Source organism: Rhinolophus sinicus, chromosome 2 (assembly GCF_057876585.1).
Source record: "Rhinolophus sinicus isolate RSI-liver-muscle chromosome 2, RSI-T2T, whole genome shotgun sequence".
NCBI lineage: Eukaryota > Metazoa > Chordata > Mammalia > Chiroptera > Rhinolophidae > Rhinolophus > Rhinolophus sinicus.
The window spans coordinates 111,883,625-111,895,000 of NC_142502.1; positions in this window are offsets into that span (position 1 = coordinate 111,883,625).

Genomic DNA, 11,376 nt, shown 5'->3' on the forward strand with positions numbered 1-11,376 from the left:
CGCTAATCTAAACATAACTCTAATCTAAACCCTAAACCTAACATGAAAATTAACCTTAACCCTAACCCTAACCTTAACCCTAAATCTAACCCTAACCCTAACTTAAACCTAACCCAAATCCTAACCCTAACACTAACACTAACGCTAAACCTAACTTTAAACTAAACCCTAACCCTAAACCTAACCCTAACCCTAACCCTAACCCTAACCCTAACCCTAACCCTAACCCTAACCTAATCTTAAACCTAACCCTAAACCTAACCCTAAACCTAACCCTAACTCTAACCCTAAACCTAACCCTAACCCTAAGCCTAACACTAACCCTAACCCTAACCCTAACCCTAACCCACCCTAACCCTAACCCTAACCCTAACCCTAACACTAACCCTAACCCTAACCCTAAACCCTAACCCTAACCCTAACCCTAACCCTAAACATAACCCTAACCCTAACCCTAACCTTAACGCAAACCTAACCATAAAATAACGTTAACCATAAAAACCTAACGCTAAACTTAACCGTAACCCTAACCCTAACCCTAAACCCTGCCCTATCCCTAACCCTAACCCTAACCGTAACCCTAAACCTAACGCAAACCTAACCCTAACCCTAACCCTAAACCTAACCCTAAACATAACCCTAACCCTAACCCTAACCCTAACGCAAACCTAACCATAACCCTAACCCTAACCCTAATCCTAACGAAAACCTAACCCTAACCCTAACCCTAAACCTAAGCCTAACCCTAACCATAACGCAAACCATACACTAACCCTAAACCTAACCTAACCCTAACCCTAACCATAACGCAAACCTAACACTAACCCTAACCCTAACCCTAACCATAACGGATACCTAACCCTAACCCTAACCCTAACCCTAACGCAAAACTAACCCAAACCCTAACCCTAACACTAACACTAACCTAAACTTAATCCATATTTTAACCCTAACCCTACACCTAACCCTCACCTAACCCTAACCTAAACTTAATCCAAACCCTAACCATAACAATAACCCTAACCCTAACCCTAACGCAAACCTAACCTTAACCCTTACCCTAACCCTAACCATAATGCATTATCAACCCTGAACCAAACACTAACCCTAACGTAAACCTAACCCTAAACCTAAACCTAACCCTAACCCGAACACATTCCTATCCCTAACCCTAACCCTAACCCTAACCCTAAACTTAACCCTAACCCTAACGAAAACCTAACCCTAACCCTATCCCTAACCCTAACGCTGACGCAAACCTAACCATAACCCTAACCCTAACCCTAAACCTAACGCAAACCTAACCCTAAATCCTAACCCTAACCCTAACCCTAACCCTAACCCTAACCTTAACCCTAACGCAAACCTAACCATAAACCTAACCCTAACCCTAACACTAACGCAACCTAACCCTAACTATAACCATAACCCTAACCCTAACCCTAAACCTAACGCAAACCTAAACTTAAACCTAACCCTAAACCTAAACCTAACCGTAACCCGAACACAATCCTATCCCTAACCCTAACACTAATCTAACACTAAACCTAACCCTAACCCTAACCCTAACGCAAACCTAACCCTAACCCTAATCCAAATTCTAACCCTAACCCTAACCCAAAACTAACCCTATCGCAAACCTAACCCTAACCCTAACCCTAACCCTAACGCAACCTAACCCTAACCCTAACCCTAACCCTAACCCTAACCCTAACACAAACCTAACCCTAACCCTAACCCTAACCCAAACCCTAACTCAAACCTAAACCTAACCATAACCCTAACCCTAATGCAAACCTAACCGTAACCCTAACCCTAACCCTAACCTTAAACCTAAACTTAACCCTAACCCTAACCAAAAACCAAACCCTAAACCTAACCCTAACCCTAACCCTAACGCAAACCTAACCCTAACCCTAACCTTAAACATAACCCTAAACCTAACCCTAACCGTAAACCCTAACCTAACAGTAAACTTAACGTTAACCATAAAACCCTAACGCTAAACTTAACCCTAACCCTAACCCTAACGCTAACCTAAACCTAACCCTAACCCTAACCCGAAACCTAACGCAAAATTAACCCTAAATTCTAACCCTAACCCTAAACCTAACCCTAACGCAAACCTAACCCTAAACCTAACCCTAACGCTAACCCTAACCCTAACGCAAACCTAACCCTAAACCTAACCCTAACCCTAACCCTAACCATAACGCAAACCTAACACTAACCCTAACCCTAACCGTAACCATAACGGATACCTAACCCTAACCCTAACCTTAACCCTAACGCAAACCGAACCCTAACCCTAACCCTAACACTAACACTAACCTAAACTTAATCCATATTTTAACCCTAACCCTACACCTAACCCTCACCCTAACCCTAACCTAAACTTAATCCAAACCCTAACCATAACAATAACCCTAACCATAACCCTAACGCAAACCTAACCTTAACCCTTACCCTAACCCTAACCCTAACGCATAATCAACCCTGAACCAAACACTAACCCTAACGTAAACCTAACCCTAAACCTAAACCTAACCCTAACCCGAACACATTCCTATCCCTAACCCTAACCCTAACCCTAACCCTAAACTTAACCCTAACCCTAACGAAAACCTAACCCTAACCCTATCCCTAACCCTAACCCTGACGCAAACCTAACCATAACCCTAACCCTAAACCTAAACCTAACGCAAACCTAACCCTAAATCCTAACCCTAACCCTAACCCTAACCCTAACCCTAACCCTAACCTTAACCCTAACGCAAACCTAACCCAAACCTAACCCTAACCCTAACCCTAACGCAACCTAACCCTAACTATAACCATAACCCTAACCCTAACCATAAACCTAACGCAAACCTAAACTTAAACCTAACCCTAAACCTAAACCTAACCCTAACCCGAACACAATCCTATCCCTAACCCTAACACTAACCTAACACTAAACCTAACCCTAACCCTAACCCTAACACTAACGCAAACCTAACCCTAACCCTAACCCAAATTCTAACCCTAACCCTAACCCAAAACTAACCCTATCGCAAACCTAACCCTAACCCTAACCCTAACCCTAAACCTAACGCAAACTTAACCCTAACCCTAAACCTAAACATAACCCTAGCCCTAACCCTACCCATAATGCAAACCTAACCTTAAACCTAACCCTAATCGTAAGCCCCAATCCTAACCCTAACCCTAACTTAACACTAACCGTAACCCTAACCCTAATCCTAACCCTAACCCTAACCCTAATGCAAACCTATCCCTAACCCTAAACCTAACGATAACCCTATCCCTAACCCTAACGCAAACCTAACCCTAACCCTAACCCTAAACATAACCCTAAACCTAACCCTAACCGTAAACCCTAACCTAGCCGTAAACTTAACGTTAACCATAAAACCCTAACGCTAAACTTAACCCTAACCCTAACCCTAACGCTAACCTAAACCTAACCCTAACCCTAACTTTAAACCTAACGCAAAATTAACCCTAAATTCTAACCATAACCCTAAACCTAACCCTAACGCAAACCTTACCCTAAACCTAACCCTAACGCTAAACCTAACCCTAACGCAAACCTAACCCTAAACCTAACCCTAACCCTAACCCTAACACTAACACTAACCTTAAGCCTAACCCTAACGAAAACCTAACCCTAAACATATCCCTAACCCTAACCCTGACGCAAACCTAACCATAACCCTAACCCTAACCCTAAACCTAACGCAAACCTAACCCTAAATCCTAACCCTATCCCTAACACTAACACTAACACTAAACCCTAACCCTAAACTTAACACTAACCCTAACTCTAAACCTAACCCTAACCCTATTCCTAACACTAACCCTAACACTAAACGCTAACCCTAAACCTAACACTAACCTTAACTCTAACCCTAACCCTAACCCTAACATGACCCTAACCCTAACCTTAACCCTAACCCTAACCCTAACCCTAACCCTAACCCTAAACCCTAAACCCTAACACTAACCTACAACTAACCCTAACCCTAACCCGAACCTAACCCTAACTCTAACCGTAACCCTAACCCTAACGCTAAACTAATCCTAAACCTAACCCTAACCCTAACCCGAAACCTAACCCTAACCCTAACCCTAACCATAACCTAACACTAACCCTAACCCTAAACCTAACCCTACCCTTAACCATAACCCTAAACTTAACCGTAACCCTAACCCTAAACCTAAACCCTAACCATAACCCTAACCCTAACCCTAACCTAACCCAAACTCTAAACCTAATGCTAACCTTAACACTAAACCCTAAACCCTAACCCTAACCTAACACTAACCCTAAACCTAACCCTAAACTAAACCTAACTCTAACCCTAACCCTCAACCTAAACCTAACCCTAAACCTAACACTAACATTTACCCTAACCTAACCCTAACATTAACCCTACATCTATCCCTAAACCTAATCCTAACCCTAACCATAACCCTAAACCCTAACCCTAACCCTAAACCTAAAATTAACCGTAAACCTAATACTAACCCTAAAACCCAAACCAAACCCTAACCCTAACCCTAAACCGTAAACCCTAACCCTAACCTAACAATAACCCTAACCCTTACCCTAACGTAACCCTAACCCTAAACCTAACCATAAGCCTGACACTAAACCTAAACCATAACCCTAAAGCTAACCCTAACAATAACCCTAACCCTTACCCTAACGTAACCCTAAACCTAAACCTAACCATAAGCCTGACACTAAACCTAAACCCAAACCCTAAAGCTAACCCTAACAATAACCCTAACCATAACCCTAACCATAAAACCCTAACGCTAACCCTAACACTAACCCTAACCCTAACCCTAAACCCTAACACTAACCCTAAACTTAACTTAACTCTAACATTAACCATAACCCTAAACCTAAACCTAAACCATAACCCTAACCCTAACCCTAACGCTAACGCTAACCTAACCCTACCCTAACCCTGAACCAAACCCTAATATTTACCCTAACACTAACCCTTACACTAACCCAACACCTAATCCTAACCCTAACCGTAACTCTAACCCAAACCCTAACCCTAACCCTAACCCTAAACCTAATCCTAACCCTAAACCCTAAACCTAACTGTAACCCTAACCCTAACCCTAAACCTAACCCTAATCCTAACCCTAACGCAAACCTAACCCTAATCCTAACCCTAACCCTTACCTTAATGTAACCCTAACCCTAACCCGAACCCTAACACTAACGCTAGCACTAACATTTATCCTAACACTAAACTTTACCTTAACCCTACCCCTAAACCTAACCCTAACCCTAACCCTAAACCAAACCCTAATATTTACCCTAACACTAACCGTTACACTAACCCAACCCCTAATTCTAACCCTTTCCGTAACCCTATCCCTAACCCTAACCCTAACCCAAACCCTAACTCTAAACTAATCCTAAACCTAAACCCTAGCCTTTACCGTAAACCTAACCCTATCCCTAACCCTAACCCTATTGCAAACCTAACCCTAATCCTAACCCTAACACTTACCTTAATGTAACCGTAACCCTAACCCGAACCCTAACACTAACGCTAACACTAACATTTACCCTAACACTAAACTTTACCTTAACCCTAAGTCTAACCCTAACCATAACACTAACCCTAACCCTAACGCTAACACTAACCGTAAACACTAACCCTAACCGTTACCCTAACCCTAACCCTAACATTAACCATAGAACCCTAAAGTTAACCCAATCCCTAACCCTAACCCTAACCCTATACCCTAACCCTAACCATAACCCTTACCCTGACCCTGACCCTTTCCATGAACCTAACCCAAACACAAACCTAACCCTAACACTAACCCTAACCCTAAACCCTAACCCTAAACCTAACAGTAAACCTAACCCTAACCCTAAACCTAACACTAACCCTAACCCTAAACCTAACTCTAACCCTAACCCTAACCCTAACCTAACCCTAATTCTAACGCTAACCCTAACCCTAACCCTAAACACTAAACCCTAACCCTAACCTAACACTAACCCTAAACCTAAAGCTAAACCTAACCCTAAACCTAACCCTCACATTTACCCTAAATTAACCTAACCGTAACCCTACCTCTATCCCTAACCCTAATCCTAACCCTAAACCTAACCCTATACCTAAAACTAACCCTAACCCTAACCATAACCCTAAATCTAACGGTAAGCATAAACCTCACCCTCAAACCTAAACCTAACCCTAACCCTAACCCTAACCCTAAAGCCTAAACCCTAACCCTAACCTAACAATAACCCTAACCATTAACCTAAAGTAACCCTAACCCTAATCCTAACACTAAATTTAACCATAAACCTAACCTAAACCTAACCCAAAGCATAACCCTACCCCTAACCGTAACCTTAACCCTAGACCTAACCCTAACCCTAACATTTACCCTAACACTAACCTTACAGTACCCCTAACTCTAACCTTAACCCTAACCCTAAAACTAATCCTAACCCTGTCCATAAAAATAATCCTAACCATAAAACCCTAACTATAACCCTAACCCTAACCCTAAACCCTAACACTAACCCTAAACCTAACCCTAACACTAACACTAACCCTAACCCTAACCCTAAACCTAAACCATAACCCTAACCCTAACCCTAATGCTAACGCTAACATAACCCTAACCCTAACCCTAACCTAACACTAACTCTAAACCTAACCCTAACCCTAACACTAACCATAACCCTAACGCATACCTAACCCTAACCCTAACCTTAACCCTAAACTAAACACTAACCCTAACACTAACCCTAAATCTAACCCTAAACCTAACCCTAACCCTAACCCTAACCCTAACCCTAACCTAACTTAACCCTAAACCGAACAATAACACTAACCCTAACCCTAACATTTACCCTAACACTAACTCTTACCCTAAACCTACCCCTAAAACTAACCCTAAACCTAAGCCTATCCCTAAACCCTAACCCTAAAACTCACCGTAACCCTAATTATAACCCTAACCATGAACCCTAACCCTAACCCTAACCCTGACCATAACCCTAACGCTAACCTAACGCTAACCCTAACACTAACGCTAACCCTAAATCTAATCTTAAACCTAACCTAACCCTAACCATAACTCTAACCCTAACCATAACCCTAAACCTAACATTTATCTTAACACTAACACTTAACCTAACCCTATCCCTAAACCTTACCCTAACCATAACCCTAACCCTAACGCAAACCTAAACCTAACCATCACCCTAAACCTAACGTAAACCTAACCCTAAACCTAACCCTAACATGTACCCTATCACTAACCCTTACACTAACCCCACCCCTAACCGTAACACTAACCCTAACCCTAAATCTAAACCCTAACCCTAAAGCTAACCCTAACCCTAAACTTAACCCTAACCCTAACCATAAAACCCTAACGATAACCCTAACCCTAACCCTACCCCTAACCCTAACCCTAAACCTAAAACTAATCTTAACCCTAAACCTAACGAAAACCTAACCCTAACCCGAATCCTAACCCTAACCCTAATTCGAACGAAAAACTAACCCTAACCCTAACCATAACCCTAACCCTAAACTTAACCCTAACATTTATCCTAACACTAACACTTAAACCAAAACTATCCGTAACCCTAACCCTAAACATAACCCTAACCCTAACTCTAATCATAAATCCCTAATGTTAACCCTAACTCTAACCCTAACCCTAACCAAAACCCTAACCCTAACCCTAACCCTAATGCAAACCTAACCCTAACACTAACCCTAACCCTAACCCTATCCCTAAAACTAACCCTAACACTAAACCCTAACCCTAAACTTAACACTAACCCTAACTCTAAACCTAACGCTAACCCTATCCCTAACACTAACCCTAACACTAAACCCTAACCCTAAACCTAACACTAACCCTAACTCTAACCCTAACCCTAACCCTAACCCTAACCTGCCCCTAACCCTAACCCTAAACCTAACCCTAACCCTAACTCTAACCCTAACCCTAACCCTAAACCCTAAACACTAACCCAACCTACAACTAACCCTAACCGTAATCCTAACACTTAACCTTACCCCAAAGCTACCACTAACCCTAACCCTAACCATAACCGTGAACACTAACCCTAACCCTAACCTAAACCTAACCCAAATCCTAACCCTAACACGAACCCTAACCCTAACCCTTACCTTAACCCTAAATCCTAACCATAACCCTAACCCTAACGTTAACCTAACCCTAACACTAACCCTAACCCTAACCCTAAACCCAAAACCTAACCCTAACCCTAAACCTAACTGTAACCCTAAACTTAACACTAAAACCTAACCCTAACCCTAACCCTAACCCTAAACCCTAACCCTAACTAACAATAACCCTAACCCTTACCCTAACCTAACCCTAGACCTAACCCGAAAACTAACCCTAACCCTAACCTAACACTACCCCAAACCCTAACCCTAACCCTAATTTTAACCCTATCCCTAACCTTAACCCTAACCATAGAACCCTAACGCTAATCCTAACCCTAACCCTAACCACAACCCTAACCCTAACCCTAACCCTAACCATAGCCCTAACCCTAACCCTAACCCTAACGCCAACCTAACCCTAACCCTAACCCTAACCCAAACATAACCTAACCCTTACCCTAACCCTAACCCTAACCCTAACCCGAACCCTAACCCTAACGCAAAACTACACCTAACCCTAACCGTAACCCTAACCATTAAACCCTAACGCTAACCCTAACCGTAAACCTAACCCAAACCGTAAACTAAACTCTAATGCAGACCCTAACCCTAACCCTAACCCTAACGCAATCCTAACCCTAATCCTAAACCTAACCCTAATCCTAAACATAACACTAACCCTAACCCTAACGCAAACCTAACCCTAACCATAACCCTAACCTTAACCCTAAACCTAACCCTAACACAAACCTAACCCTAATCCTAAACCTAACCCTAACCCTAACGCAAACCTTACCCTAACACTAACCGTAACCCTAATCCTAAATGTAACCCTAATCCGATCCCTAAACTTAACGCAAAACTAGCCCTAACCCTAATCCTAAGCATAAAAACCTAACCCTAAACCGCAGCCCTAAACCTAACCCTAACACTAACCCTAACCCTAACGCAAACCTAACCCTAACCCTAACCCTAACACTAACCTTAACCTAACACTAACACTAACGCTAAACCTAACATTTAACCTAACACTAAAACTTACCCTAACCTTACCCCTAACCTTAACCATAACAGTAACCCTAACCCTAAACCCAAACCGTAACCCTAACACTAATCCTAACACTAACTCTAAAACCTAACCCTAACCATAATCCTAACCCTAACGCTATCCTTACGCTAACACTAACCCTAAACCTAACCCTAACCCTAAACCTAACTTAACCTTAACCTAACCCAAAACCTAAACCTAACCCTAAACCTAACCCTAACGTTTACCCTAACACTAACCCTTAGCCTAACCCTACCTCTAACCCTACCATAACCCTAACCTTAAACTTAACCCTAAACCCTAACCCTAAAGCTAACCCTAACCCTAACCATAAACATAACCCTAACACTAACCCTAACCATAAAAACCCTAACGCTAACCCTAACACTAACACTACCCCTAACCCTAACCCTAACCCTAACCATAAAAACCCTAACGCTAACCCTAACACTAACACTACCCCTAACCCTAAACCCTAACCCTAACCCTAACCCTAACCCTTAACTAACCCTAACCCAATCCCTAACCCTAGCCTTAAAGCTAACCCTAACCCTAACCTAATCCTAACCGAAACCCTAACCCTAACACAAACACTAACCCTAAACCTAACCTTAACCCTAAACCCTAACACTAACCCTAACGCTAACCTAACATTAGCCCTAACCATAACCCTAACCCTAACCCTAACCCTAACCTGAAACCTAACCGTAACCTAACCCTAACCCTAACCTAACACTAACCTAACCCTTCCCCTAACCCCAACCCTAACCCTAACCCTAACACTAACCCTAAACACTAAACCTAACACTAACACTAACCTTACCTAACACTAAGCCAAGACTAACCCTAACCCTAAACCTAAACCCTAACCCTAACCCTAAACCTAACCTAACTCTATCTCTAACCCTACCCCTGAAACCCTAATCTAACCCTAAACCTAATCCTTACCCTAAACCCTAAACCCTAACCCTAACCTAAAAATAACCCTAATCTTTACCCTAACCTAACCATAACACTAACCCTAACCCTAAACCTAACCGAACACTAACCCAAACTCTAACCCTAACCCTAACCTAATCCCTAACCCTAAACTAAACCTACCGCAAAAGTTAAAACTATCCCAACACTAACCCTAATCCCTAATCCTAAACCTAACACTAACCCTAACCCTATCCCTAAATTTAACACTAACCCTAACCTTAATCCTTAATCCTAAACCTAAAACTAACCCTAACCCTAACCCTAACCCTAACGCTAACCCTAAATCCTAAACCCTAACCGTAACCTACAACTAACCCCAACCCTAACCCTAACTCTAACCCTAACCCTAACAGTAACGCTAACCTAACCCTAACCCTAACCCTAACCCTAACCCTAACCCTAACCCAGACCTCACCGTAAGCCTAAGTATATCCCTAAAGCTAACCCTAAATCAAAACCTAAACAGACACCTAACATTTAACATAACATATCCCTAACCCTAAACTTACCTCTAACCCTAACCCTAACCCTAACACTAACCCTACACCTAACCCAAGCCTAACCATATCCCTAAATCCTAACCATAACCGTAACCCTAACGCAAACCTAACCCTAATCCTAACCGAAACCCTAAAGCAAACCTAACGCTAACCGTAACACTGACCCTAAACCCTAACCCTAACCCTAACCCTAACCCTAACCCTAACTCTAACCCTAACCCCTAACCCTAACCCTAACCCTAACCCTAATCCTAACCCTAACCCTAACGCAAAACAAAACCTAAACCTAACCCCAACCCTAGCCCTAACCCTAACGCAAACCTAACCCTAACCCTAACCCTAACCCTAAACCTAATGGAAACCTAACCCTAACCCTAACCCTAACCCTAAACTTAACCGAAACCCTAACCCTAAGGCAAACCTAACCCTAAACCTAACCCTAACCCTAAACCTAAACCTAACCCTAACCAAAACCCTAACGCAAACCTAACAGTAAACCTAACTCTAAACCTAACCCTAACATTAAAACTAACCTTAACCGTAACCCTAAAGAAAACCTACCCCTACACCTAACCCTAACCCTAATCCTAACCCTAAACTTAACCCTAAACTTACCCCTACCCATAACCCTAAACCAAAC